This window comes from Spermophilus citellus (genome assembly GCF_964194105.1).
Source record: "Spermophilus citellus genome assembly, chromosome: 2".
Lineage (NCBI taxonomy): Eukaryota > Metazoa > Chordata > Mammalia > Rodentia > Sciuridae > Spermophilus > Spermophilus citellus.
The window spans coordinates 70,184,948-70,212,918 of NC_138183.1; the positions used below are offsets into that span (position 1 = coordinate 70,184,948).

The window sequence follows — 27,971 nt, forward strand, 5'->3', positions numbered from 1 at the left end:
GTAATTTCCAGGAAAAAAAAAATGAGAAAGACTACAAATCTGACTTCTGCCTGTGGGTCTAGACCATGAAAGCAAGTCCCAAAGATACCCAGTTCACACATACTGCAAGCCAGAAATACTGTCTCAACTTACACTCCCAGCTTTCCGAGGCTAGCCATTCCGTCTGCAGTAGACAATCCCTCTCTCATCTGCCAGGATTTCTGAATGATGCTTAAGACCAGGAAAGCTGCTGATGGTTCCACCCATCTCTCCAGGGGCTTGGACATCACTTCACATACCTAAGCAGGTAACTATGCTTCATCAAACCAGCTGCTACATTAAATCAACAGTGGACACTGCTGTGTCTTCTTGGGGGACAGAAGTGTTTAAATTCCATTAAAAATTAAAACTCAGAGCTAAACCAACATTTCATTTCATTTTGTTGTACACCATCATCACTTCTATCAGAGCCATCTCCAACCCTTAGAACTAGTTTTCCTCACTCTATTCATCAATTGCTAAAAGGCTTAAAGAATTTTGATAAATATAAAGTATTTAACAACATTAAAACACATTCATTTCTTTGACTTCATTATTCCTATGAATATATCCCAAGGAACAAATTAGTATGACCTGAAAATTTTACTGCAATGATATCTAAAGTAGTAAAGAAATAGACACAAGGTACATTTTTAATATTAGAAAGATGGTTCATAGATTACGGTACCTTAATTTGGTTGAATACAACTTATTATAATTATAAAGTATTCATGAATGAGCGGGAAAACAAATAAATATAAAAGACCTGCTAACCAGTGGTCTGATGAAAATTAATTTTGCCATAGTTCCAAACTAAGATACTAAATAAGATACTTTTCCTTTAAAGTTAACTTTACTGAAATTTAGAAGCTTTCTTAAATTTTAATGAAGTTCACTAAATAAACAAGAAGCACTAATTGATTAAAAGGCAGAATATGTTGGAAGGATCAATGTCTACCAAATTTATTTTAAATGGACTGAGGCAGCCAGCAATCAAGTTTAAGTAATCTCTGAAGAATTTACAAATTCATTCAACTTGTAATTCATAAACTTATTAAATGCTTTCTAAATAGTATAGTGACATCATAATAACACCACAATAAGTATAATTTTAATAACATGGTAAATTTTCCTAGTCAAAGCCAACTGCTATTTGTGACCTCAATCTCTCTCTCCACCTTCACCAGCTTTCTGAGGGGTTAAGGGCATAGAGTTCCTCCCCTTGGGTTCTCAGAACATGAGGATTTTCAATACTCTTATAAAGGCTCAAGTTCCAATGGGTATCTGGGCAAGGGATAGAGGCGGCAGCCAGCAGTGACCCTGAAAGCCAACAAGAGGCGTGAGTACAGGCCCGGGTGTTATTTCCCATGCTTCCATCCAAGAGAATGCTGCACTGACAATGGGCATGAATGCATCTATTATGCATATCGCCACTGCCTTATCCCACTCAGAGTCTTAACACTGGCTTAGTTCACCTCCCTTGGATACAATCTGGACCATCAACTGGGGTGGAGGCTCTTAAGTAACTTTACGAGCTGGCTTCATCTAGGTGTGGTTCTTCAGCCACTCCCTAATAACTGACAGTCTTTGTGAACAAGTTCTTGATTTTGTTTATCCCGTTGGCTTGATGAAAGACAGACTGGCCCAATGGGCCTAGGTGATGACTACACTGTCCCTTAAGTCAAGACTTCAACTGCCTCGACAGGTCCCATGTGCAAATGCCCTAGAGTTAACCATCTTCATCTCACATGTCTAAAACAAGGACATTCTTCTACATACCATATTGAAGTTTTGTTTTTTCTTTTAGGTCTCAGAATACAAAAATATTGATAAAAGACTAAAGTAAAGAATTAGTGAATACTTTACTGGAATGTGATTACATCAAATGAAGTCAATATTATTATAATCCTGAAAGTTTCGTCTTCTTTCTCCTCAAATATTCCAAGGTATTGTACAAATTACACACACAGATTATCAAAAGAAAAAAGCCAAATGTTACAATACAGGCAACCGGGTAAGGGTACCAGGAACATGAGAAATTATGGCTAAGGGCTTCTAAGAGTTCAACCCAAGTTCAACACATTCATTCCAGTGTCTTCCCTTGCTTACAATCCTTGCCACTCCAGCATAATATTACCTCCCAAACAAGGAAAGGAAGCAACTATGATTCTTAGAGCTCTGGAAGCAAATTTTTCTACAACTATGCCTCTGAGCTGGGTAAATACCATCCCTGGACCAGGGTGAGGCATGTGTGCAAGTATGTGCAGCTGATCCCGGGACTGTGTGGAAGCAAGAATCTGCACAAGAACCAACAAGCCCACAGGAGAGGTACCAAGGGAACCTGTGTTTAGCAGGCATAACCATCTGTTTTTAAGTGGATTAGGACATGCCATAGCTAACCTTACTGCCACTCTGAATGACCCAAGAGCACACAAAGGAATTCAGGAGGGTGAAAGGGAATGTCATTGTACAGGTGATCAGTCCAAGGTGGTGTTTTAAAAAATGACACCGGGACACACAGAAATTAGACTCGGAGTGCCAACCCAAGGTTTTCTTTGGTCATAAGGACACTTAAAAATGTGAGTTGCCAACTCAGTAGCCAGCTTTCTTTATCTCATTCAGATCCTCTAGAGCACGAACTCCCTCAAGGCAGGAACTTTGTATCCTTCAGTGTCTCTGGGTCCCTGCCCCATCTATTTCCATAGAAGTAAGAATCTAGTATACAGCAGGTCCTCGACATGTATTTGTTGAGTAGATGAATATGCTTTAGAAACTTGCTAATCCTAGTCCTTTTTAGCTGCAGTTGTCATACAAAAGCTATGGGTTATACACCTTTGAAATGTTTAAAAATTTATACGTTAGTTGGGGATATAGCTCAGTGGTAGAGCACTTGCCTAGCATGTACAAGGCCTTGGGTTCAATCCCCAACACCACTGCCAAAAAAAGTTAAAAAAAAGTTTTGAAAAAAGGGCATTAAAAATTCATATATTATATATTTAAAATCTTAGATGCCAATGTTAATTTTATACAATTGGCTGAATGGGAAAACCCAGAATTTAGAGTGTGACAGAGCTTGTTTGGCCACCACCTACTCTAATGAGAAGGGAGTCAGAGCACAGGGCCCGGCAACAGCACAGATCCGGCACTGCCCTCAAATGCCATCTGGCACACGGAGACCAGTCAGCCCATCACGGTTTCTCTCTCCCACGCTGCTCACTGCTCAAACAATAAATAATTCTCACGAGGTACTCCTTTACTTGCAAACCACATTTGCAGACTATTCTCGGCACTGTGACTCCTTTGACTAAGTTGTTCCTTTCCCATAATCCAAAGCACTGGGGCAGAGAGTGGGCCAGTGAAGATGCTCCCTCTCTATCCCCTTCTTTTCCTCACTCTTCAACTTCACTACCTTAGATCGTCCTGTTCACTTCTTGGGGTAAATATGATTATGCTGCCCACTTTTTTTTTTTAACTCAGAATTTTATCATAACATGCCATTCAAGTTATTCATTATTTAGGTTCTCCTTGCCTCTTCAGCTACACAGAAGAGTCCACATGAAACAATATGTATATATTCTTCATATTTTCTTCCTGTTTAATATTCTCTTACCATTCTGAGCCTTTGTCCATGATCACTCATTCTTTTAAGATGAATACTGTCTCTTCCTCCTCCAGGAAGCCCTCCAAAAAAATGACCTCCTCCAATGCCCCGTATTTTGGATGCCTCTTCCCTATGTCATAGCAAGCTGTGCATAACTTCAAAGAGCTTCACATTTTGTTGAGGTTTTGTTTTTATTGTTGTGGTTGTCAGTTTTGGTTCTTTCCTCAGTTAATCCATCTTTCCTTTAGGGGGTGGGGTTATCTATTCTAGCACTGGACCATCGAGCACATCACAATTACCTCTGAAATGCTTGATGCACGCATGAATAACTAAGAGCTAGAGTTTATCTGCATATATAATCCGACGACTTCCAATATTTTATGGAAAATGGCATTCTTCAATTCTTCTCTTTCAACACTTGGAAATTAGTGAGCTTCCCTCATAAGAATGGTCTACAGAATCACTGTTAGGGAAAATTGAGAAGTGACTCACAAATAGGAAGAGCTAAGCCTCCAGTAACATAATTTTTAAACACACATCTTTGGCAACACATTTTACTCATATGCATGTAGTACATTCCCTAAGACATTTAGGACACACTCATACAGCAGAATATTTTTTGGATGAAATCTATTTCAGTTTCTTTAGCAAATGGACCTATACACTCCAGCTATAATACCCTGAAATTCTCACTCAACTACTTGGAGTCCCATTCTCTGGTATCTGCCCTTTTTACAAGTACTAATGCTCCAAGACCAGAATCAACTGTCACCTCCAAAGGAGACATGTGGCTGGCTCCTGCAGTTTTCTCCAGCTCTCCACCTTCATGTCACCACAGCAGCACAGACATCATGCATGGGACACCAAGCCGAGGCTCGTCAACTGCCACAGCAAGGACAGCTCTTTCTACCCCTTAGTACTTATAATAGAGAAAAGCTAGAGACAACAATATCCAACATTAGGGGACAGCTTAGAAAGAAACCTTATATCAATTTAACAGAAGATTGCATTCTTGGTAAAAATGACCTTTATGTGATTTCTGCCCATTTATGAAAATATTTAGACAAAACAATGCTACATGGAAAAAATAAACAATATAAACAAAGAATTTCTGGATACACATTTATAAGGCAATTTGGAATTATGAAGATCAACGTGACATTAATCAAGTATCTAGCTAACATTCACAATATCATGTGACACACATTTTAAATTCTCCTACATTTAATACAGAGCCAGAGTACTCTGTCTCACAAATCAAAAACATCTCTGATGGTTCTGGGCATGGTGACACACACCTATAATCTCAGAGAATTGAGAGGCTGAGGCAAATTTAAGGCCAGACTCAGGAATTTAGTGAGAGAGACCATATCTCAAAATAAAAATAATAAAGAGACTGGGGGTGTAGCTTAGTGGTAAAGCACCCTTGGGTTCAATTCCCAGTCCAAAACAAAACCATCCCCCCAAAACCCTAATGTCCCTGCTGACCAGTTGCTCCCACCCACATCAGTGTAGCACTGTTTTAAATCCAAACTCTTAAAAACAGAAGGAGAGAAGACTTACTTGACATCCTATATCTGCTTTGAAATGGGCCCCATCTGAAACCACAAGCAAGTCCTATGAAGTCTACCCTCAGCGCCAAGCTCTGCACCCCAGATTTTGTTAGGAGCAATGGATTCAGTGAGTGAGTACAAATAAAAAGGAAAGGATGAGAACGAAAGCAGGGATGCGGGGAAAACAGCTTCTGTCCTTCCATCCTCCAGCATTGCTGAGGTCCTTCTCCTTATAGCACCTGCACTAGTGGGAAAGGCAGAATTCTACCTCCTTCCCCCATGAACCTCTGAATTTCTCATTGTGCTGGGTCAAGAGATTAAGATGTTCTAAAACAATGAAACTAATGACGAGAGGCATCTCCCATTTCACAATGTATTTGACTTCAGCGTGTCCCCACCCCCGGCATCTTTAAGAGTCTATAAATGTCACATGTTCAATTAAAGCAGGTTTTTCTTTGTTGTCACTTTCTTAGTCTGATTTAAGACACCAGGTGGTAATAAGACACTTCCTAACACCAAAAAAAAAAACCAAAAAACCTCAGGCTAGGACTAATTGCTCCTTACCAACACAGCTGTTTCTTCACAACTTGTGAGTACATCGACAAGAACTTTACATGAAAAATAAATTTTAAGTAGGTGGGAGTATTACCAACTTCAGAGGCATAATAGTAAATACAAAGCACGGACAATCAGTTTTCCATCTCATATTTCTAAGGATAACTAACATGAAATTCACACGGAGCTTTTACATTCAAACCCATTAGTCAAAAAGTTTCTTTTAGTGGTTAAGTCATTTGTGGTTGTTGTGTTTGTGATCTCCACTCTGTCCCTTCTGAACCTAAGAGGGAAACTTTCAGAAACTTTCAGACTCTACTAGCAGAATAATTATTTTAAGTCCCCAATCATCTATCAGAGCAAAGCCTTCTTATATCTTAAGGCCAACACCTATGACCCCACTTTTGCAGAACCTGCAACACAGGTTTTTAATTATATGCCAGGTGACAATCTACCCTCCTCCTTTGTTCAAAACCTCCTTCTTCCAAAAAAGTCTTCTATCATGAGCCCCTCACAAAGGCCCACACATTAGAAATTTAGGAAAGACAAATGGAAAGTGGAGCTTGAGTAGGGCTTTTTATTTATCCCAGGAAAGTTCCCAAATAGCCCATTTTGCTGGCTTCCCACATCCCAACTCTGTACAGCATGACTTGGGAAAAGAGTGAAGCCAGGGACATTTGCACTACAGGTCAAGGTAGTTAGTATCAACTTGTGTTCACAATCCACACACTGTTTAGTGCTTTTTCTGCTCACTCAAAATTCCACCAGATCAAAGCCATGAGTTTCCACTTATAGAAAGAAAGTTCTAGAGATAAACCATATTCAGTTTGAAGGAAAGCCATGGTTTCATCATGTTAGAGAGATTATCTTCCCTCATGTCCATATTCACTGGTCTCAAGGAAGAGGGATGAGATGCTTATTTGCAAAATGCCCCAAATGATGTCTGGCACACGATGCCCATTCAATAAACAGTTTTATCACAGAATCATTATTATTTCCAAGTCTCCAGCAAAGAGATGAAGTAAAGAACCAGAATAATCACAACTACTTGTTAGGTGCTTGGAATATGAGCTGTAACTTTTGCTTTAGACACTAATGGATCTATGAATGGTTACCCCAAAATTAAGATTCTATAAGATGAGAAACTCTTGTTGAAATGAAGAGCAATTAACACACCACACTACTCTCTAACCATGACTTATTGGACCTAAAAACCCTAGAAAGACAAAACACCAAACATGTAAGTTCAAAATAATCTTAGATTTTTTGAGAGAGAAAATAGTGCATTATTCTTTTAATAATACATCTAAATACATATTATTCTGTCCTAGAACTAGGAAAAGATAAATAAGCTGATGATTAGTATAAGAACTGTTTACCGCAAAGAAATACTAAATGTGCAAATGATAGATCTCTACATATCTAAAGTACTGGAAAAAATGGGTCACGGTGGAAGCTATCTAAGTAAGATCCATTTTGAAAGGATGAAAAAGCATCAAGAGAAATCACACTAGATCTCCAAGGCTTATAAGTCATAAAAATATATTTTATCAATATACTCTGTATGACTTCACAGATAAAACAATAAGAACAAATGTAATTTACTAAAAGTTCTAAGCAAAACTCAAGTTATTTTATTCCAGGATGATCAATCTGTATTTAGACATTAAAGAAAACATCCCAATGTAAACATGTTAAGGAATATTTATCTATAACTAAACTAAAATTCTTATTTCCTTAAAGTACAAGAATGAGCTAAAAAAAAAAAAAACACGAGTGTTTAAAAAAAGTTCGTGAAAGGTCATTACACGAATGTTAAGGATGCTTGGATGCTAATACTAGCCTTTCACTGTAAAGGTATATTTTCACAAAAACAAGCCATTCCATTGCATTTATAATCAAAGTACAAGGCTTTCCTCTTTCCTTGTGCATTGATTTTTAACAATCTGCCATTAAGTGATCTGACTGAAACGGCTTTACATCAACATGATTTACTACCTAGAAATGTCAAGACCCAAGTTTCAGACCTGCTGCACCCATGTTCTCAGGGATGAACTGATGAAAGATAAAAGATAAAAAGATACCCCAGGTGCAACGCTCACACCTAGCACCCAGACATGGTTTATAAACATTGCTACCCAATAAAGGGCCCAAGACTCCTGGGAGAAGTAGTAGGTGCTAAGGGCAAGGAAAATACAAGGCTAGAACATCTGGAAAGGCCTCGAAGTAAGGATGTGCTTGAAAAAGGGTAGGAACACATCAGAAGGGCTTCAGAGTGCACCTGGAGGAGCTTCCAATGGCCAAAGCTGAAACAATCGAGCAAGAAAATGATACTATTGATTATAAACTCATAGCATAAAATAACTACCTACAAGTTTGCAACAATGTAAGTAAATGCATGATGGATAGACAAAAAAGGAAAGCTCTTCCTTACAGAAGAATTATAATTAATAAACGTATAAGGAATGAGGCAGATATAAATCACTATTGGACAAACAGCATTGTGATAATTATTGTAGGGAATAACAGTCTAATGGATGCTAAATCCCATAGGTGATAGTTTGAGGAGAAATAGGATATTTGCACAAATTAAAAAGTATCTTTCCAAAGTTATTAATTAATTACATAGGGAATAATTGTCACTTTAATGAGAAGAAATCCAGGAGACACTATCTGAATCAAGTGACAAGGTTACAAAGCACCACTACCAACAAAAATGGACATCTAGCAACCCGTTTTACGAAGCTGTGGAAAAGACACATCACCACCTTTGTGGTATTCTTATCAAAACACGAACCCCAAAGTCAACATTAGGAAACATCAGACAACCCTAAATCTAGAGCCATCCCACAAAATAACTAACCAGTACTGTTCAAAAGTATAGAGACCGTGAAAGAGAAGAAATGACTGAGAAACTGACACAAATTGTCAGGGTTTAATGAGTCGGAAGGCCTAAATGCAATGTGGACTGGATCCAGGAACAGTAGAGGAGTGGTAGCAAAAGACCAGATGTAAGGCTCAATTAGTATGACGTCTAGAAACAGCATGATTTTGGTAATTGTACTATGGTTATATAAATGTTAACATAGGGAAACTGGGTGGGTATACCTGTGAACTCTGTACTAACTTTCAAACTTTTCTCCAACAGTCTTTCAAAATAAAAAAATGTGAAAACCTGATGGAGAAAGAAAGCATGTACTGTTACTCTTGCCCGTAACTTCCATTTTGCTTTCTTTTCTTGGGCACTGTACAAAAAAGTATCTTTCTTATTTTAACTTTGTTAACCATGGATAACCATAGGAAGAATTGAGACTCACAGTGACCCTGCTGAGAAATGAGCGTGCTCTACCCTGAGTGCAGCTGAACTTTTCAGCTAGCCCTGAACAAAACAAAGTCTATCTTCAAAACATGTGGACACATTCTCTATCTGGTCTTTCTTAGATGGTGCCAGTGAAGGGAACACTTGGTGCTCACAGAATCTGTCAACAAGCAAAAAATTTGTTGGCATAAAATCCAAAACTATTTAAGAGTGACTGCCAGCATTGGGTGGAGGGATAATGAAAGAAGAAGTGGTGTGGGGTGTATGAAAGGCAAGAAGGAAAAGGAGCCCAAAAAGCACATATGTGCCGACAGTTGCTTCTTCACCTAACAATATGAAGTTAGACCAACACTGCATTTAAAAACACCCTTTTTCCACAGCTTGTCCACATGCCCATAAGGATTTCATTGAATATATTCTACCTCATTATATATGTTACCACACTGCATGGAAATAAGGAGTTAAGCATACCTTTCTTTTTTCCAAGCACTTAAAGACTCAACGTAATGCTCTTAAGATATGACTACAAGTAAACATGCACTTTAAAAAGGCAAGGAGAAAAAAAAATCTCTTGCTGTTCATCAAAAGGTAATACATGGTACCATGAACTATTATTATTCAGCCTTAAAAAGGAATGAGATTCTGACATGTTACAACATGGATGAACCATGAAGCCATTGTGCTAAGTAAGCCAGTCACAAAAAGATAAATATTGTATGATTCTAGTTATGTGAGTACCTCAAGTTGTCAAAATCATAGGAACAGAAAGTAGAATGGCTCCCATGGGAGAGGGGAATGATAAGAAGTGTAGCACTTTTTTTTTTGAAGATGAAAGTTTTGAGATTGGTTGCACAATAGTGTGGACTTAACATCACTGAACTGTTTGTGGAAAAAATGGCTAAGCTGGTTAATCTTCTGATATATATTTTAACATAAATTCTGAAAAAAATTTTTTTGTTATTGTTTCGGGTTTGTGTGGGTGTGTGTGTGTGTATGTGGTGCTGGGGATTGAACCCATATTCTAGGCAAATGCTCTACCACTAAGCTATCCCTCCACCCCTTGGAAAAAAACTGAAAGGCAATATGTGCACTTTTTTGCCTTAGGTATTCTTAATACCTTAAAGGCATTCACACAGGTATACACTGGTATAAGAATAAGTTGTTCTATTGTTTATAGTAGAAAAAACTAAAAATACTAAATGTTAATTTAAAAGCATAGTGCCTCGGAACAATAGGATATTCTGTAGCATTTAAGAGAAATAAGTTTAGATGCATTGCTGAAAAAAAGACAGAAAATGTAGGGAAGGATGTAATGTCAAACCTAACAGGGGTCATTCCAAAGAATGTTTGGAGGAATAGTAAAATTCTTACCCTATTTTTTAAAACAACCAATAGAAATTATTATTTTGTATATGTGCATGTGTTTCCGGTAGGCAAACCCCAGGACCGCATACATGTCTACCACTCAGCTACACTCCCAGAAACAGCAATTATTTTTTATAAAGTGAAAATTGTAGGCAGCTGTATTTTCACCCACTAGGCATGAACAATCTGAAAAGAAAATCAAGAAAACAAGTCTACTTATATTTTATGAATGAAATATCTAAGAAAAAATGTCATGGAGAATAAAGAATTGTTCCTGAAAATTACAAATTGTGGATAGAAATTAAGACCTAAACAATGGAAAAATATCTCATGTTCATAAATCAGAAGTCTTAAAATTGTTAAGAAGGCAACACTATCCCATATCATCTGCACACTCAATGCACTCCCTATCCAAATTCCAACAGCCCTTTTCACAGAAATAGCAAAACTGATCGTTAATTCACATGGAACTGCAAGTAATCCAAATAATCAAAGCAATGCTGGATAAAAAGAGCAAACTGGAGTCTTTGCACTTGCAAATATCAAAACTTACTACAAAGCTGCAGTGATCAAAACAACAAGGCACTGGCATAAGAACAGAACAATGGACCATGGAATAGAATGGAATGTCCAAAAATAAAATGTAAAAATGGGCAAAGGACTTGAACAGACAGTTCTCCAAAGAAAACATACAAATGGTCAATAAGCTCTTGAAAAGATGGTCTCCCTTATATTGTCAATTGGTTATAAATTAAGGTGCAGAGGCCATTTATTGAGGGAAAATAATATCTTTAACAAATGGTGCTGGAAAAACTTGAAATCCACATGCAAAAGATTGAAGTTGGACCTATCCCCCAGAGAATATGAAAAATTAACTTGAAAGTAATAACTTAAATATAAAAGAATAAAACTCTTAGCAGGAAACAGAGGGGTAAATCTTATTATCTTTAGGCAATGAACACCAAAAAGTATGAGCGATAAAAGAAAATTTATCACTTTTTTGAACTTCATCAAAATAAAAAACTTTTTGTGCACCACAAGTCATCAAAAAAAGTGAAAAAGAAAACTTTAAAAATGGGAGAAAGTATTTTCAAATCACCTGTTAAAAGGCCAGTATCCAAAATATAAGTACTACAACTCAACCATAAAGAGGCAAACAATCCAATGTAAAAATGGGCAAAGGACTTGAACAGACAATTCTCCAAAGAAAACATACAAATGGTCAATAAGCTCTTGAAAAGATGGTAAATAATTATCAGTCACTAGGGAAATACAAATCAAAATCACAGTGAAGTACTACTAAATAGTCACAAAGTTGTTTATAGCAAGATTTTTTTTTTTAAAAGGAAAATAAGTCTGGGCAAGGATATGTAGCAATTGCAATTGATTTGGCTGCCATGTAAGAGTGTGTCAGTTTTTTACAGCTGAACAGAATTATCATAGGACCCTGCACATCTCTAGATCTATACTAAAAACAATCAAAAATAAGGACAAAAATGCCCAATACTCGTTAGTCAGAACAGTCAAAAGTTGAGGAAAAAACCCCAGATGTCCATTTAAAAAATTAACGAATAAACAAATTGTGGTAGATCTATACAATGGATACTATCCAAACCACGCCCCCCCAAAAAAAAAGGTTGATTGATGCTACAACATAAACCTTAAAAACACACAACATAAATGGTCACATGTTATAAGACACCATTTACACACGATATCCCAAATTGACAAATTCATGGAAAATAAAAGCAGATTCAAGATTGTCTGGGGCTGGGAGAGGAGGGTATGGGGTTACTACTTAATGAGCACAGGGTTTTCTTTCATGGTGAAAATACTTTGAAACTACTCAGAGGTGGCAGCTGCATGATATTGTGAATATGCCACTTAATTTTTAATTTTTTTTAATTGATTATTTAAAGCATTACATAGCTCATGATATATCATCTTTCATACATTTGACTCAAATTGTGTTTTGAACTCCCATTTTCACCCCAAATACAGATTGCAGAATCACTTCTGTTACATATTCACATTTTTACATAATGCCATATTAGTGACTGTTGTATTCTGCTACCTTTCCTATCCCCTACTATCCCCCCTCCCCTCCCCTCCCCTCCCATCTTCCCTCTCTACCTCCTCTGCTGTTGTTCAATTCTCTCCCTTTTTTTTCCCTCCCCCTTGCCCCTCATAACCTCTTATAATTCTATGTATCATTGAAGGTCTCCTACTATTTCCATGTGCTTTCCCTTCTCTCTCCGTTTCTCTCCCCCCATTCGTCTTTGTTTACTGTAGTCTTTTCCTCATGTTCTTCCTTCCTGTTCTGTTCCACTTAATTTTTAAATGGTTTTTATGTTACATAAATTTCACCTTATTGGGCTGGTTCAGTAGTAGAGCAACAGATGGATGAGCATCTTCTGCATCTAGTTGCAGGCACTCTGGATGAAGGACTGTTAGCAGGAGAAAAGGAGAGACACTCAAAAACCAAAGATTGTGAATCATCACTGGCCCCAAAGCAGCAAAATGATACTGCCTGAGGAACAACACCTAGCTCAGCTTAGTCAGAAGGCTGGGACCTGGTCAACCCAGGCTGTCCACACCTAATCTACAGGGATGCATATTCAAGGAGTTCTTGTACTGTCCTTGGCAGGTGAAGAAACTGAACCCTAGCTGCATCCAAAGCCTGTGCACCAGACCGTGGGTGGGAACTCAGGAAATACTCAGTGGTTTGCTACAAAAGCTTCTTGTCACCCTTTCATCAAGCTCTGGAAGTACCATTTCCCTATTCTCTTATCCTAACTCTTCTCATGTGTACCTTATACAGAAGCACACCTTAAAGAGCTGCAGGATCACGCTGCAAATGCTGCAGCTTATTCCTGGGATTGTCGTTCTACTGGCTTGTTGGATCTGGGGCTGGGGAGTGCCTGCAAAGGCATTAGGCCTTCCCATAGAAATCACACCACAAAAAGCATTTCCTTTTAGCCTTCTGTCTTCTGAGTCATGTAAATTAATTCTTAGAACCATATAGTTTGTTCTGGTTATTTCAGTGGGATCATTACAAAACAAGGACTTCAACTTCAGAGGGCAGCTTTTCAAAACAACTTAAAATCCAAATGTTTCTGTAACAAGAAAGGATGAAGTGAACATTTTATGTCTTCATTTTTTTTTTCAATTTTGTTCATTGGAATAGGCCATCAATAATTCAAAGTGGCTAAATCAAAAAGGATTTAATTTATATGTCACAGAAAAATGGAAGAGAAAGGTCAGGGAATGTGAACTCTCCAGATTTTTATGTTCAGTTTTTTAAAAATTTTCCTCATTTTAAAATTTTAAAATTACTAGACACATCACTCTCCTGGCATGCACTAAGCTTGGGTTCAATCTCCAGTTTCTCAAAAAGAAAATTAATGCTATTTTTAAAAATTCTAGAAACTTCCATTCAACATTTTTGAGCATTCAAAAAAATGTCTATAGTTGTAGATCTGCAATTAGGGAATAAAAAAAATACGAATTCTCTATCTCATTTATCAATTCAAGATATTTCACAATAAAAATTAAACAATCTTGACCTTATTAACAATTTAAGATTTCAGAGTATTTCTAGTTCATTTTAATCCTTAGAAGGGCTGGTTCCCATATTGAAGTCAAGAACTCTATGTTAAGGTGGAGGATTTAGAGACTTACAAAGTCAAAAAGAAATCATAACTCCTACATTTTTAATCATCCATCCTCCTGGTCGATGATTTACCCCATAATTTCCACCAGAAAATGAAAAAAGTTTTGAAGAACGAGTTATTCTCAATGTAAATCTCCAACCAGCCTCTGTCAATCATGTTAGCTTTTACCCCTAGTTAGCCTTTCTCCACCTCCTGCCTGAAAACTACACTACTATTTAATTGCTTTGTGACTTCACATTTTATTAAGAGGCAGAAAAACATAAAGAGCTAAAACAAGGAGATAAGCTCATTGCCGTAAATTGTCCCCTTATGCAATGAAACTTGCCTCTCAAGTGTAATAAGATGGGCACTGTGAAAAACCCAACAAGTGCAATTCTGCATAAGCCCACAGCCCCCACCACTTACAGCCAACCTTATAGTTTTCTGGGCTGCAGTGCCATAGATCAGAGCCCAGGGCAGTCAACTGCACACTTTCTAAAGCCACTGTGAAGGGCACAGCCAGGGAGTCACTTCATGCTCTATCCTCATCCACCCCAAACTTCTCTTCTTGTGGGGCAAGAAAACAGAAGAAGAGAAAACAGAAGAAAATCACAGGGAGCAGAGTTATGGATAATTTTATAACCTGACAGCACCCTATCTCCCATCCCATTTCCTGGGAAATCAAACTACTTGTAATAATCCAGGGAGAACACTGTAGATAAATGTTTGCCCTCGTGAACTTAGAAGAATTCACTCCTCTCCTACTTGCTGGCTTCCCATCCAAGTCCCCACTTCTTCCTCTGCAGTGAGACAGAAATCGTTATCAGATTATGCCACATTCCAGAATGTGCCTGAGCCCCAGCCTTCTGGAAGACCATATCCAATGAGTTGCAGAAACTAAATGGGGTTTGGTGTTTTAAAGCCCTGGGAAAACATGAAATGGTGACTTCTGCCAGCCAAGAAACAAAGGCTTCAAGTGTTTTCAAAACAGCCCATTGATGTGTATAAGAAAGTGGGTTTATGACACTGCTCAAAAAACCAGGCAAGTATAGAGATAGAAGAGTGTGTGTGGAGGTCCTACATATCCATCAACATGAAAAAGAGGTCTGGAAGGATACACAATAAACTCAGCAGTGGTAATGTTGTTCGAGCAGTCAGAAGATAAGATACTAGAGTACTTTTTCCTGTATACTTGTTTTACTGTTTGAATATGTGACAATGGGCCTGTATTACTTTTGTCATTAATCTTAATTTTAAAAGAGTTAAGACAAAAAAGAATCATGAGCAATATTTTCCAAACCAAAAATCCAGAACACATGGTCTGCTGAGTCAATTTGTCCCACATCTAATGACAAGAGGCAGTTTAGGGAAAGTCCTTTAGTCATTGGAATGTTAAAGTTTCCCTTTTTTTTTTTTTTTTTTTCTCTTAAAGAGAGAGAAAGAGGAGAGAGAAAATTTTTTTAATATTTATTTTTTCAGTTTTTGGTGGACACAACATCTTTATTTTATTTTATGTGGCCTGAGGATCGAACCCAGCGCCCTGTGAATGCCAGGCAAGCACATTACCGCTTGAGCCACATCCCCAGCCCCAAAAGTTTCCCAATATAATGATTTATTTTTTAAATGGCAGACAGAATTATCTAAAACAAGACTCTAAAATATCTATCAGGTTTAGCAGCACTGGACATTGAAATAATGGCACAAGCCCCTAAATCAGAGTGACATTGTTTTCCTTCCTCTTGGAAGGCAGGCCCTGGCAGAGGACCCCAGAATCATCTTTCCTGGCACTGCACCATGAGGAGCATGCTCATAAGGAGTTTGACTCAAGTCTATGAACAGCTTCTGCCTTTTACTTTTTGCATAGAAGATTGCCCAGGGAGAGAAAAACAAATAAAATAAACAAAAATAAAAATCACCATCCTCAAGGATGTAATTTGAGTGGGGGTCTTTTAAAAGAAATAACAAAAATTGCAATTGGCTACTCATTTTGGGGGAAAAAGCAATTTTGATTCCTATCTCAAATCCTATCTCCAGCTAAAGTTCATACAGATGAAATGCTCAAAAATGTGAAACAAAATCATTAACCGCCATGGAGTCTTAGGAGGGGATGTGCTACTGGTTCATTCCTTCTGTCAGTGCCAAGCCCCAGGATGCCTTACCATAGCATGGTCCCTACTGCTCTGGAGTTACAGGCTGGAGGGGGAAGCAGGAGAAAAGACATTATGATAGAGAATACCACAGTGAATGACTAGAGTTGGCTAGGAGGACATTCACTCTGAGGGGAAACTTATGCTACAGCCTATGAGATGATGAACCTGACAACAGCTAAGTGCCGATATGCACTTGTGTGCACAGGGTAGTTTTCCAAGAGATCTCCAAGAATTAACCTACTTAATCCTCCCAACAAATTCCGAGATAGGTACTATTATGATGATGATTCCAATTTTAAAGGTGAAGAAAAGGTAAAGAAATTTGCTCAAGGGCACAGGGCTAGTGAATTGGGAAGCAAGTGACCCCAAGAAGCATGCTCTTGGATCCTCACTCCTGCCTAAGGAGTTAGCTACAAGAAATGTGTATGAGTACCCACAAGTGTGGGGTGCACGTGCACTTACATGTTCCAAGCAAAAGAAGAGCACCTACAGAATCATAAGGCAGGAAAGAGGTTGGTGTGTTCCCTGACCTGAGAGGGGGCCAGAGGACTGCAGCAGGGTGTTCAAGGGTGAGTGACAAGAGGTAGAGTTGGAAGCAGGCATGGCCGGATGATGCTGGGCCTTTAGGCCATGGTGAGAATGCCATATAGGGGTATGCCAAGAGGCAATCATACCTCAAAAAGACTACTGTGCAGGGTGCAGGTTCCAAGGGCTTTTGCTTCCTAGTTAATCTACATGGGCATCATAAAGGAAAAGACTTGACTGCCTGAAATTTAAAATTTATAGACACTCAAAAGCACTATACACGATTCAAAGCCAAAAATTAATAATAATGTTTTTAAAGATTTTTTTACATAAAAACACTCTTGTAAATTTGAAACAAAAATAGAAAACAGGCTTCCAGAGAAATTGGCAAAGGGCATGAGTAGAAAATTCACTGCAGAGGAAATATAAATGGCATATGAAAAGAGTCCATCTGTCCAGAAAACTCCATAAGGATTTCTTATTTTTAATCCCACCATCTAATGTAAAGAAAGGAATGGGAATGGGAAAAAGAGACCTCTTGTATATTGTTGGGAAGACTGTAAATTGATTTAAGACTTCCAAGTTATCTATATTAAAACCTCTTTCTTGATTATATAAGAAAAAAACTAATATCCTCAAAAATAAATAATTAAAAGGATTTGCACTAATGCACATATTCAAAGAGAAATTTGTTAAATACACTAAATTCCTAAAATAAAAATTTCAACAACTTTTAATAATTATACACTAGTAACTACTAATATTGATAGGTTTATAACTTATCAGTTGACAAAAGCACATTGTGTTTTTTGTATTTGAAAATCTTATTTAAGCATACACATGTATAAAAATCTCTGGAAGGGTGTTAACAGAGGTGTTTTGATGGTGGTATAATTACTCTTTAAAAAAATTTTTTTTGTAGTTGTAGATGGACAGAATGCCTTTTTTGTTTTTATGTGGTGCTGAGGATCAAACCCAGTGCCTCACACATGTGAGGCAAGCACTCTGCCACTGAGCTACAGCCCCAGCCCTAATTATTCATTTTTAATAGGTCTTTTTTATTTCTCAATTTATCTTTAATTTTCTACTATCGGTATACTTTGCCTATAATAAGCAAAGTCTCTAAGCAAAATATATTTAGATCATCATAAAATAGAGGCACACTGAACTACCTAGTAAAGACAGTTATGGAGAGGAGGCTAAGGGTACACTGGAGTTGAATCAGAAAATGTAATGGTAGAAGGGATTTGGAAAACATTTACCAAGTTCAACTCCTCATTTCACTGCTCAGGAAACCACTACCATCTTTTTATTTAGCTGACCTGACTAAAAAGCACAGCCCTCAATAAAGGCTTTTAGAAACAAACACTGAGAGCTATTACTCTTCGTTTCTCCACTGATTATGAAGCCCTGTTCCCATGGTACCTAACTCCTGAGCAAAACCTATCCCAGGACAGGTGCACAGCCTGACAGCTGCCTTGGTGTTTGGAAACAAGAGGATTTTTGTGGGGCTGGGGATGCAGCCCAGTGGAAGGACACTTGGCCTGGCATACACAAAGCCCTGTGTTCAATCCCTAGCATGCATGCAAATGCACAGAGACACACAGACCAAGTGTGTTACAGCATAATGTCACTTCTCATTCCATAGGCAACTAGATAATTCTGCTTTCCTAAAACTGATCCTATACCTTTCTTGAGCTGAGCTCATGAAGAAACATCCTTAAAACTGGAAACATCTAGCAAGCACACCCTCAACACCCCTAAGTGAAACTGCTTGTTCACAGAATCTGCAGAGTGGGACCCCAGAGTTGTGTGGATCCTACCTCCTTCCCAGCAGGGGCCTTTGACAGCTGCTTCTCCTTTCCTGGCCCACATCCCACAACAGATATTGCAAAGAGTTCCCCTTTCCCAATCTAACACCCAAAACCTACCACTGCTATTCCCCACAAATACTTTCTTTATTCAGGAGTTTTATTCAGGCCATCAGGCTTTCACCCTTGAAACGTCACCTTCTACTTCAGAGCGTTTGAGTCTAGATCCTTCATCTCTTCCTTTCCTGTTGGCTTAGAAGAGTATACTTCTTCTCTCAAAAATGGATTTTGAGTGTTCCCAACAAAGAAATGATAAACGAGCTGGGAGCAGTGGCACAAACCTGTAATCCCAGCAACTCAGGAAACTGGGGCAGGAAGATCCAAGTTCAAAGCCAGCCTCAGCAATTTACGAGGCCCTAAGTAACTTAGTGAGACCCTGTCTCAAAATAAAATATAAAAAAAGGACTAGGGATGTGACTCAGTGGTTAAGCATGCCTGGGTGCAATCCCTGGCACCAAAAAAAAAAAAAAAAATGGAAATGAAGAAATGATAAATATTTACTTATTTATATATAAATATTTACTTTATATATATATATATATTTTTTGAAATGTCACTATACCCCATAAATATATTCATTTGTGTGTCAATTTTTAAAAAATTAAGCCCCCTTCCTTTGATCCTCCCCTTACCCCTGAGGGCATTGAAGTCCTGTCTCCCTGCAATCTTTCCCCTGTCTTTATGACTTCTTCCCCCTCTCTCCACTGGATTCCTCCCTTTTAACATGACCAAGTTTCCTTGTCCCAACGCTGCTGCTGGTGGCATTTCCCTCTGCTCCTTCTAATCCATTGATTCTCAAGCCCTGGATATCCACCTACCACTCCTCAGTTTATCATTATTACGTGAAGCATCATGAGGGAGGACTCACAGTCACAAAGCCAACAGTACATGCCTGCTCTGCCATTCACCGTTTCCATGACCTTCCATGAGCAAGCCACTTAGTTCTCCAAGTCAATTTCCTCCTCTGTAAAACCAGGTTAATAACATCTGCTCCACCTTCGTCAAAGGTATGTTGTAAGGATCAAATGAAATCACTTGTGAGAAAGTGCACCAGGAGCCATAAAGCTCTTTAACATCCTAGCTACTCCTTGACCTCTGTGCATCATGTGAGGCAGAAATGGTTATCTGTCCTCTGCAGGCTGGTCACACGGTAACAGTTACAATACTGCAGAGTCAGCACCTTAGTTTCTTCTGAGTTACTAATTTGGTAATAATCATATTTCACTCAATGCAAATATTACCTTTGGGTTTTTTTTTTTAATTATATGAGCATGGACTTTGAAAGACAACAGAAACAGCCAACAATTACTGAGTAGGTACAAGAGTCAAGCAATTTACGAGAGGTTTTACTGTTACCGTTTCCATCTTAATGATGAAGAAAATGAGGCAGAGCAGCACAGCCCTGATTTGAACCCAGGTGTCTACTTTAAAGCCTACACCCTTACCCATCATTCCACAGGGACAAATGGACTCTAGATGGGAAGAGAGAGAGAGAGACCAGTGAGGAAGTCATGGCCTCTAAAGTCCTAGAGGCTGGAATTAGTACGGGCCCAAACATGGACACTCGGGATCTTTAAAAAAAAAAAATCAACATCATTTTTTAAATTGCTAACAATAAATGTCACTGAGATACTTCTGTATACCGTCACTAAGAAAATACACTGGTGCGACCTTCTGAGAAAACAATTAGTAGAGTACATCAAATCCTGGGTGCTAGATTCTTGCTGACAGGGCAATGTGTTAGAGGTAGCAATGTATCCTAGGAAAATAATAGTGGATGTGTAATATGAATGCTCACGGCAACCTTGTTTCTACAAGTAAATAAAGAGAAACAGTGTAAATGTCCAACAAAAAAACAATAGAGAAACCACTGTCCACCTATATGACTGAACATTATACAGTCATATAAAATAATGATGTAGAAAAAGGATCAGGCATTTTATTTAGGAAAAGAAGAGTGTGGGAAAGCCCTTAGTATGGGCTTTAGTGTCTGACTAGATCAAGTTCTGAGGGAGTCTGTCAGCTGTGTGAGCATGGAAAAGTCATTGAATTTCTGAGTCTCAACTTTCTTACATGAAAATGCAAATAAGAGTACCAACCTCACAGGTTGAGAGAATTTATAAATTAACGTACATCAAGTGCTTTTGCACAGGGGAAAAAAAAAAAAGTGATGTTAATCATTTGCAAAAATCTAGTAAATTAACACCCACACTCCAAAATCTAGGAAAATATGCAGTGAAATTTTAACACTAATTATCTCTGGAATTGGAATAGCACATCATTCTCTTTTAAACTCACTGTGGTTTTTTAGATTTTCTTTACTTCAATAAAGTCAGCAATATATTAATGTTTAAGTATCTCCATATTTCCTAAGTGGCTTTAATAAATACTCCTTTAGATCTATTAAGTTTTTCTAGTATAATCCAGCCTATGAGTATTGTGTTTATGGAAATGGAGTCCTTTCACTGATTTAATCTAAGGAGTAATACATTTCACTTCATTCTTCAGAGTCAAACAGTCTGCTCGTATTTCATCCTATAAAAGTCTTTTCTGCACTTCCACATCTGCAGATTAAGATCACTCTGAATGGATTATTAGAACATAAAAGGCAGGGGAAAAGAATGGATTCATGTCTTTAAAAAGAGCAAAGTTAAAAGAGACTAACATGACAACTTCATGATAGTTATAGAGTAAAATATATATATCTTACCTTAATTATGTAAGGTCAGAAATGACTGCAGTAAATCTCTCAACTCCATGCACAACTTCCTAGTGTGGTCAGAAGATGAAAGTTATTCAGTAGATCAGCAGTCCATCTAGTACGGTGACCATCATTCTGGAAAGAAAAAGAATCTTACTGAGGGGAATGTGATGGAGTCGTGCTCCTTTCTAGACACGAGACCCACAAGAAAGGGGAAATCAATTATTAGAGGCAACTATGCATTTTAGAAATCAAAACACTCTTCTGCTAGGTCAGGATAAAAGAGAACCAAGGATATCATGCAAACACCAGTTTGTAGCTTTAGGTAAAAGCTCGTTGCTCACTGTTGTGACTCATCATAGTTTTAAAGAAAAGGGCTTGATCCCTCACAGACCTTCCACTTCACTTCTGTTACCATTCTCTTCCTCTGTGTATTTACTAACATACACATAACTCAAGCTGTGTGTTCCACCTGGTTTTTACTTTTCTATCATTTTAGACCGAGACCACTCCATCATAAACACTAAGCGGCAGTTCCCTGGGATTTAAACCTTGAGACTATTTAAGTCATTTCTTTTGATCATTCCCATTCCAAGACAAGCCCATCACTTTTCCTGGAATGTTCTTGACACCTGTGTCCCCTCTGTAACCAAATTGTCTGCCATACCCCACCTATTACAATATTTTAGGAGCCCTTGACCTGTCAACTCTCCCTTGCAAGCAATTGCCTTCATCCCATTATACCCTCTGGGTTCAGCAATTTCAGTTTTCTCCATCCTCTAGTGTTTTGAAGTCAGATACCCCTGGGCATGAATCCTGCTCCAGACGTTTTTGCACAACTTACAGAATTTATGTCTGCTCAACTCAGAATCCAGTTTTGTTACATATAAAATTACATTATTTATCCCTAGGGTTGCTGTAAGAATAAGATACGACCTTGTACCCTACAGATCTCACAGTAGATATTCACCAACCTTAGTGACTCCTGTCCCCCCAGCCAGGAGTCCACCAATTCACATCATGCTCAGTGAAATAAGCCAGACTGAGTCAAGGGTCAATTTTTTTTTCATATGCAGAAACTGGACCAAAATAAGGGGGGAAGGAGGGAGAGAATCCATGAAAATAGAAGGGAGATCAGTGACTCAGAGAAAGGGTATTAACGGGGAGGGAGGAGGGATCAGGAAAGAGGAACTGTGGAATGAAACTGACCAAAATATGCATTGAGCATCTATAATATACCATGGTGAATTTCACTTGTTTGTGTATCTATGAAGCACTAATTTACAAAAATTACAAATAAATGAAGACCAGTAGGGGAAATGGAACAGGAAAGAGGAAAACAAAAGTACGAGGGACTGTAGTGGAACAAATTATATCCCGTGTTTGTATGATTGTGTCAAAACGAAACCCAATATTATGGAGAACTATAATGCACGGATAGAAAAAGAATCCCACCAACTCTAAAGTTCTCTGGCCTTATAACTTCCAGACTCAATGTGTTTGGTTTTTGGTTTTTTGTAGTTGTAGATGGACAGAATGCCTTTATTTTTATTTGGTGCTAAGGATTGAACCCAGTGCCTCACTCGTGCTACACAAGCAGAGCTACAGCCCTAGCGCTCAATGTCCTCTTATATCCACATCTTTGATATGACTTTCTCTTCTATCAAATATAAACTCCTCTGCTGACTTTCAGCTCCTTCACAATCCTGTCATTCCCCTCAAGACACACTTTATATCCCTTTTGTCAAGGATCATGAGCCCAGCAATGCCCACCATCCACACGATGTAATCCTCAGGCACCTCCTAAGCAGTACTGTCCAATGTTTCATGTGTGTTGAGCATAGCTGTCCCTCTGGAAAGCCTGCTCTGATTATTTTTTAAGTTCAGCTTCTCACTTCCGAGTGAACGTTATTCATGTTTTTAACAAAACAATTTTATTCTCTGGATCAGCTCTGCCGATGCCTCTTGCAACCGACACGCCATTGTGCCTTAGACTTTTATCAGAAAAGATTTTTTAAAGTTTCCACAATGAAGAAATGATAAAAGCTTGAGAAGACAGATATAGTTAACCTGATTCAAACATTACACAATGTATACATGTTTTGAAACTTCACATTGCCCCATCGATTTCTATGTTTTATTTACCAGTTAAAATATTTTCTTATAGATTCTTTTAATAATACCATCACTTCTATTTGTGTAGAGAGAATCACAGAAAGATCTGGTTCCATCATCAATGGATAGACCCTTCACAGATAATCTGAGAACCTCCTCATGGAGCCTGGAGACAAGTTCTAAGTATTGTCCAATGCCTGTCAGATTTTGAACCAAAGCAAATATGTTCCAATTTCAAATACAACTTTATGACCAAATCTCAGCAGCCAAAAGGATGACCTACCATGGGGAAAGACGATTACTAGACTTTGACCTCAGTAATAATGGTTGAAACCCCAGGACTAAATAATGGTACTGATGGGGAATGAGTAGAAGCCACAGTAAAGGGTCAAGGAGGAGGAGGAATAGTGGTTATAATACCAAGAGACTCACCTTGACATAAGTTAAGTAATAAATCAAATACTACAGATGGGGACTGACAACCATTGGCCTCAGTTAATAAGTTACTTGTGACCCCTGAGGACAATTTTCAAAATGGCCAACACAGGACACCCACTGCAGGAGACTGAGGCATATGGAAACAAGTAGAACTCTGATTAGCGAGCCACAAGGTTTATGTTCTTATCCTGAATCTACCTGACTTAGCCCAATAAGCACCTGTAAGTTTGCTCTTCACCCCTGCCCCCCCACCACCTCCACACACACAGTGTTCAACTATGGAAGAGAGGGCTGCAAACTCTTTGCAGCCGTTTTCTCCCAATACCACCCTCATGCACCTGGATTTGGTCTCCTAAAACTCTCAGGGAACTATTTAACAGCTATATGCTATCAAATCTGAAAAGCCATAGTATATTCTTCTGCTGCTTTTGGAAAATGACAGTTACTTGCTTAGCAGATGAAAGAAAATGGATACTAAAATCTGTCAGATCAACAGAGCAAAAATACAGGTTAAAGTCAGGCACTGTTTTATAATATGTAGGTAACATATAATTTGTATTGAATTAATAAAAGGTGACTTTTTCCCTTCAAACCAGTACTTGTTCTTTAACTCTAGGAAAAAAAAAATCAAATAAGGGAAAAAGTAAAAATCATAAGCACTGTTAGCATTTTGTTTAACCTTTCACTTTGCATGCATGGCACATTCATAAATATAGTACACAAACATGCAAGCACAGATATTTTATTAAAAGTGAACAATCTAGCATTATTTGTAATCAGTTTCTCCCATTCTGATAGAATTTAATACTGTTCATTCAGTACGCTTCTATATGTTCATTTTTTTTAGAGAGAGAGAGGAGAGAGAGAGAGAGAGGAGAGAGAGAGAGAGAGAGAGAGAGAGAATTTTTTTTAATATTTATTTTTTAGTTCTCGGCGGACACAACATCTTTGTTGGTATGTGGTGCTGAGGATCGAACCCGGGCCGCATGCATGCCAGGCGAGCGCGCTACCGCTTGAGCCACATCCCCAGCCCCTATATGTTCATTTTTAATGGCTGCACAGCAATTCGTTTTAATAAACCCTTCCAATTGTTTATTTATGAAAGCTGACATGGATATTCTTCAAAATATCATTAAGTATTTGCCTAGGGCAAAGTCACAGGTCACTGTACAGGAAATCCAAGGATCTATATCATCACTTACCCTACAGGATATATAACCCCCTGACATATGAAAATACCCACTCCTCCACTCTTAGATAGTATTTTTAAAAATTTATTTCTTTTGTAAAGCATGCAAGAATTTTAATATATCCTATTGTTTTTCTAAGTTAATAAGCAAATACTCAGAAAAAATAAATTCATTCAAGGTCATACAAATCTATAACTGGTGGTTTGTATTAAAATGTCCTTAATATAACAATTATCTTTTAAAAATTCATTTTAATTAGCTTCTGTTTGAGATCAAACGCTTCATGCTTTTACATTTCTTTTTATGACTTTTGTTTAGTTCTCCACTGAAGTATTCATCACAGTAATTTATAATCTCTCAATATATCAAAGGTGTTAACTTTGCACCCTGATAATGGAGAGAAAATTGTACATTACAAACTTTTGACTACAAGGAGCAAAACCGCTTTCACTTTAATAAGACTATTAGTCCCAGAAAAAGTCCTTATCATAAGGACATAGAAGTAATTTTCCTATGTAAGGATAATATATTGTTACAGTTTGGATCTAGAATGTTCCCCAAAGGCTTGTGTGTCAAGGCTTTGTCCCCATGCGGCAATGTTCAGATGTGGGGTGTTGGGAGTGATGGATCATGAGGACTCTAACCTCAATGGTGAATTAATCCACTGATAGATTTGTAATTTGATGGCATTATTGGAAAGGGATGGGATAGGAGGTGAAGCCTAGATGGAGGAAGTGGGTCACTGGGGCCGTGCCCTGGAAGGGTATATCTGACCCCTTGCTCGCTCGCTCTCTGCTTCTTGGCCACCTTGTGGGCAGCAGCTGTGCTGGGTCACACCCTCCCTGCCATGATGCTCTGCCTAATCATGAGCCACCAGCAATGGAGCCAAGGGACTGTGGATCGACACCTCTGAAACTATGAGCCAATATAAACCCTTCAAGTTGCTTTTCTGATATTTTGTTATAGCAAGGAAAAGCTAAGAAACTTTTCCCTATGTGCTGCAAATCATTTTCCCAGCTTATTTTATCTCAAAAACTGAAATATCATTATTTTACTCATCTATTTAGAGGACTAAGAAAAATGCAGGGAAAGTCATGGAGTGGAAGGAACTTATAAAACAAACAAACAAACAAAAAACACCTTGCTGCTACTCTGCAATAAGGTGCCTTATTCTTCCAATCCTATGAGGAACCCATGAGGCAGGCATTATCATTCCTCTTTTACAAAATAAACTGGAATAAGTGTCCATATAGTAAAGTGATAATGCAATTTTTACCCTTACAAATAAGCTTTTTTGGGGGGCAGGGGGAGGTCGGGTGTGGAGCTGGGAAGCTCTGTATTCTTAACACTTCATTCCCAGCTGTGCTTGCAGGAGCATTTCTTCCCTCCTTAGACATAATCAAAGAGTCCACTCCAACTTCACTACCAGCAGTAAACCAAGGTACTAGCTTCTGCTTTGTCCATCCTTTTAAGATTCTCTAAAGAACACCCTTCTGTATCTTTATGATTGGGAGGTAGGGTACTACTGGGGATTGAACCCAGGATGCTTTACCACTGAGCTACATCTACCCACCTTTTCTTTTTTCTTTTATGACAGGGTCTCGCTGAGTTGCTAAGGGTCTTGATAATTTGCCAAGGCTGGTCTGAACTTGTGATCCTCCTGCTTTAGCACACTAAATTGCTGGGGTTACAGGTGTGTGCCACTGTGCCCAGCTATTATGTATCTTTAAGTATCATTCTGATAATAACTATTTTTGGCTAGGAACCAAGACAACTGTATTAGTCACTACAAGCTCAACCCAATAACAGATGCTTTCCTTTCTCCCAAGTACCCTTAGAGGTACTTCAGCAGCTTAGACATAGTAACATCCATAGTAACGGCATTCACCTGAACCCAAGCTTTTGTCAGAGGCAAAGCACATGTGCTCTATAAATATTTTATGTACACCCTGTACTGAAATTCCAGATGAAGAGGCATTCGCAGAGCCTCCATAACACGATGGTGGCCCAAACATTGTCAGTGTTGAGTGCAGGCTTTGCCATCTCCTGCTGAGCCTCTTTCATTTAATCCTATTTATCTCCCTCTCAAAAAGTTTGTATTTATACAATTTTAGTATATTAGTTGTGCTGTGGGAAAGGCAACATCTGAAATAAAAGCAAGAAGCAAGTAGTTGAAACTGGATGAACTCAAAGAACCTAGTCACTGAAGATGCTGTGGGGAAAAGATCAGAGCGTGGGTGAGCCTGGGGGCTGGGTTTCTTTGGTTACTAACAAAACTAAATTACTCATTGCCAGAAGAGGGGAAAGAAAACCTCTACCCATATATTTATTAATTCACTGCCAATTTATAGAAAATGCTTAGGAATTTGAAGCCTTCACTTATGGAATAAATAGTCTTTGGAAAGTCACCAAAATGCAGGCACACCCCCTGCATATCAGTGGCCCCGAAGAAGTGTAGCTGTGGCCTTACAGGGGAAATCTGGCCCTGGGAGACAGCAGCTGAGTGACCACAGAGAAAGCAGATCATGAGTGGAAGGGATTAAAAAAATATCTCAATGCCTGACTGTAGCTGGTACTTGCAGAGCTACTAACTCTGAGGCAGGTGGCTTTCTTAATAATGCTTCTCTCTCTGAATTTTCCTCTTTCATGTAGGTAGGCTTCTCTGCTTCAGGGCTTCCTTGAGGAGAATTGAGTTTGAGAAGAGAACAATATTCCCCAACTAAGATATTCTTAGGAGAGAGAAAGTCTAGAACTCAGAGCAGCAAAGCCACATCTGCTCTCTGGCTGCATCTCCAGATGTGCAGGAGACCCAAGAGAATGGCTAGATAGCAGGAGACTGGACTCCTTGCTGTGACAAGGCATCCTCCCTGGCCTCAAGCATGGCCTGCCCAGAAATGGCACAAACCAGTATAAACAG

The 27,971-nt window shown here is 38.5% G+C and overlaps 1 protein-coding gene and 1 long non-coding RNA gene across 5 annotated transcripts in view; one reads left to right on the forward strand and one right to left on the reverse strand.

Annotated features, from left to right (window-relative positions):
• Window positions 1–27,971, reverse strand: part of KANK1 (KN motif and ankyrin repeat domains 1) — a 200,299-nt gene that overhangs the window by 106,743 nt on the left and 65,585 nt on the right. For all 4 annotated transcript variants that reach the window (XR_014020417.1, XM_081279442.1, XM_081279445.1 and 1 more), the window contains exon 2: window positions 21,321–21,446. The gene's annotated coding sequence lies outside the window, so the exon portion shown is untranslated. The remainder of the gene's footprint in view (window positions 1–21,320; window positions 21,447–27,971) is intronic.
• Window positions 1–27,971, forward strand: part of LOC308641148 — a 438,634-nt gene that overhangs the window by 78,793 nt on the left and 331,870 nt on the right. The window lies entirely within an intron of this gene.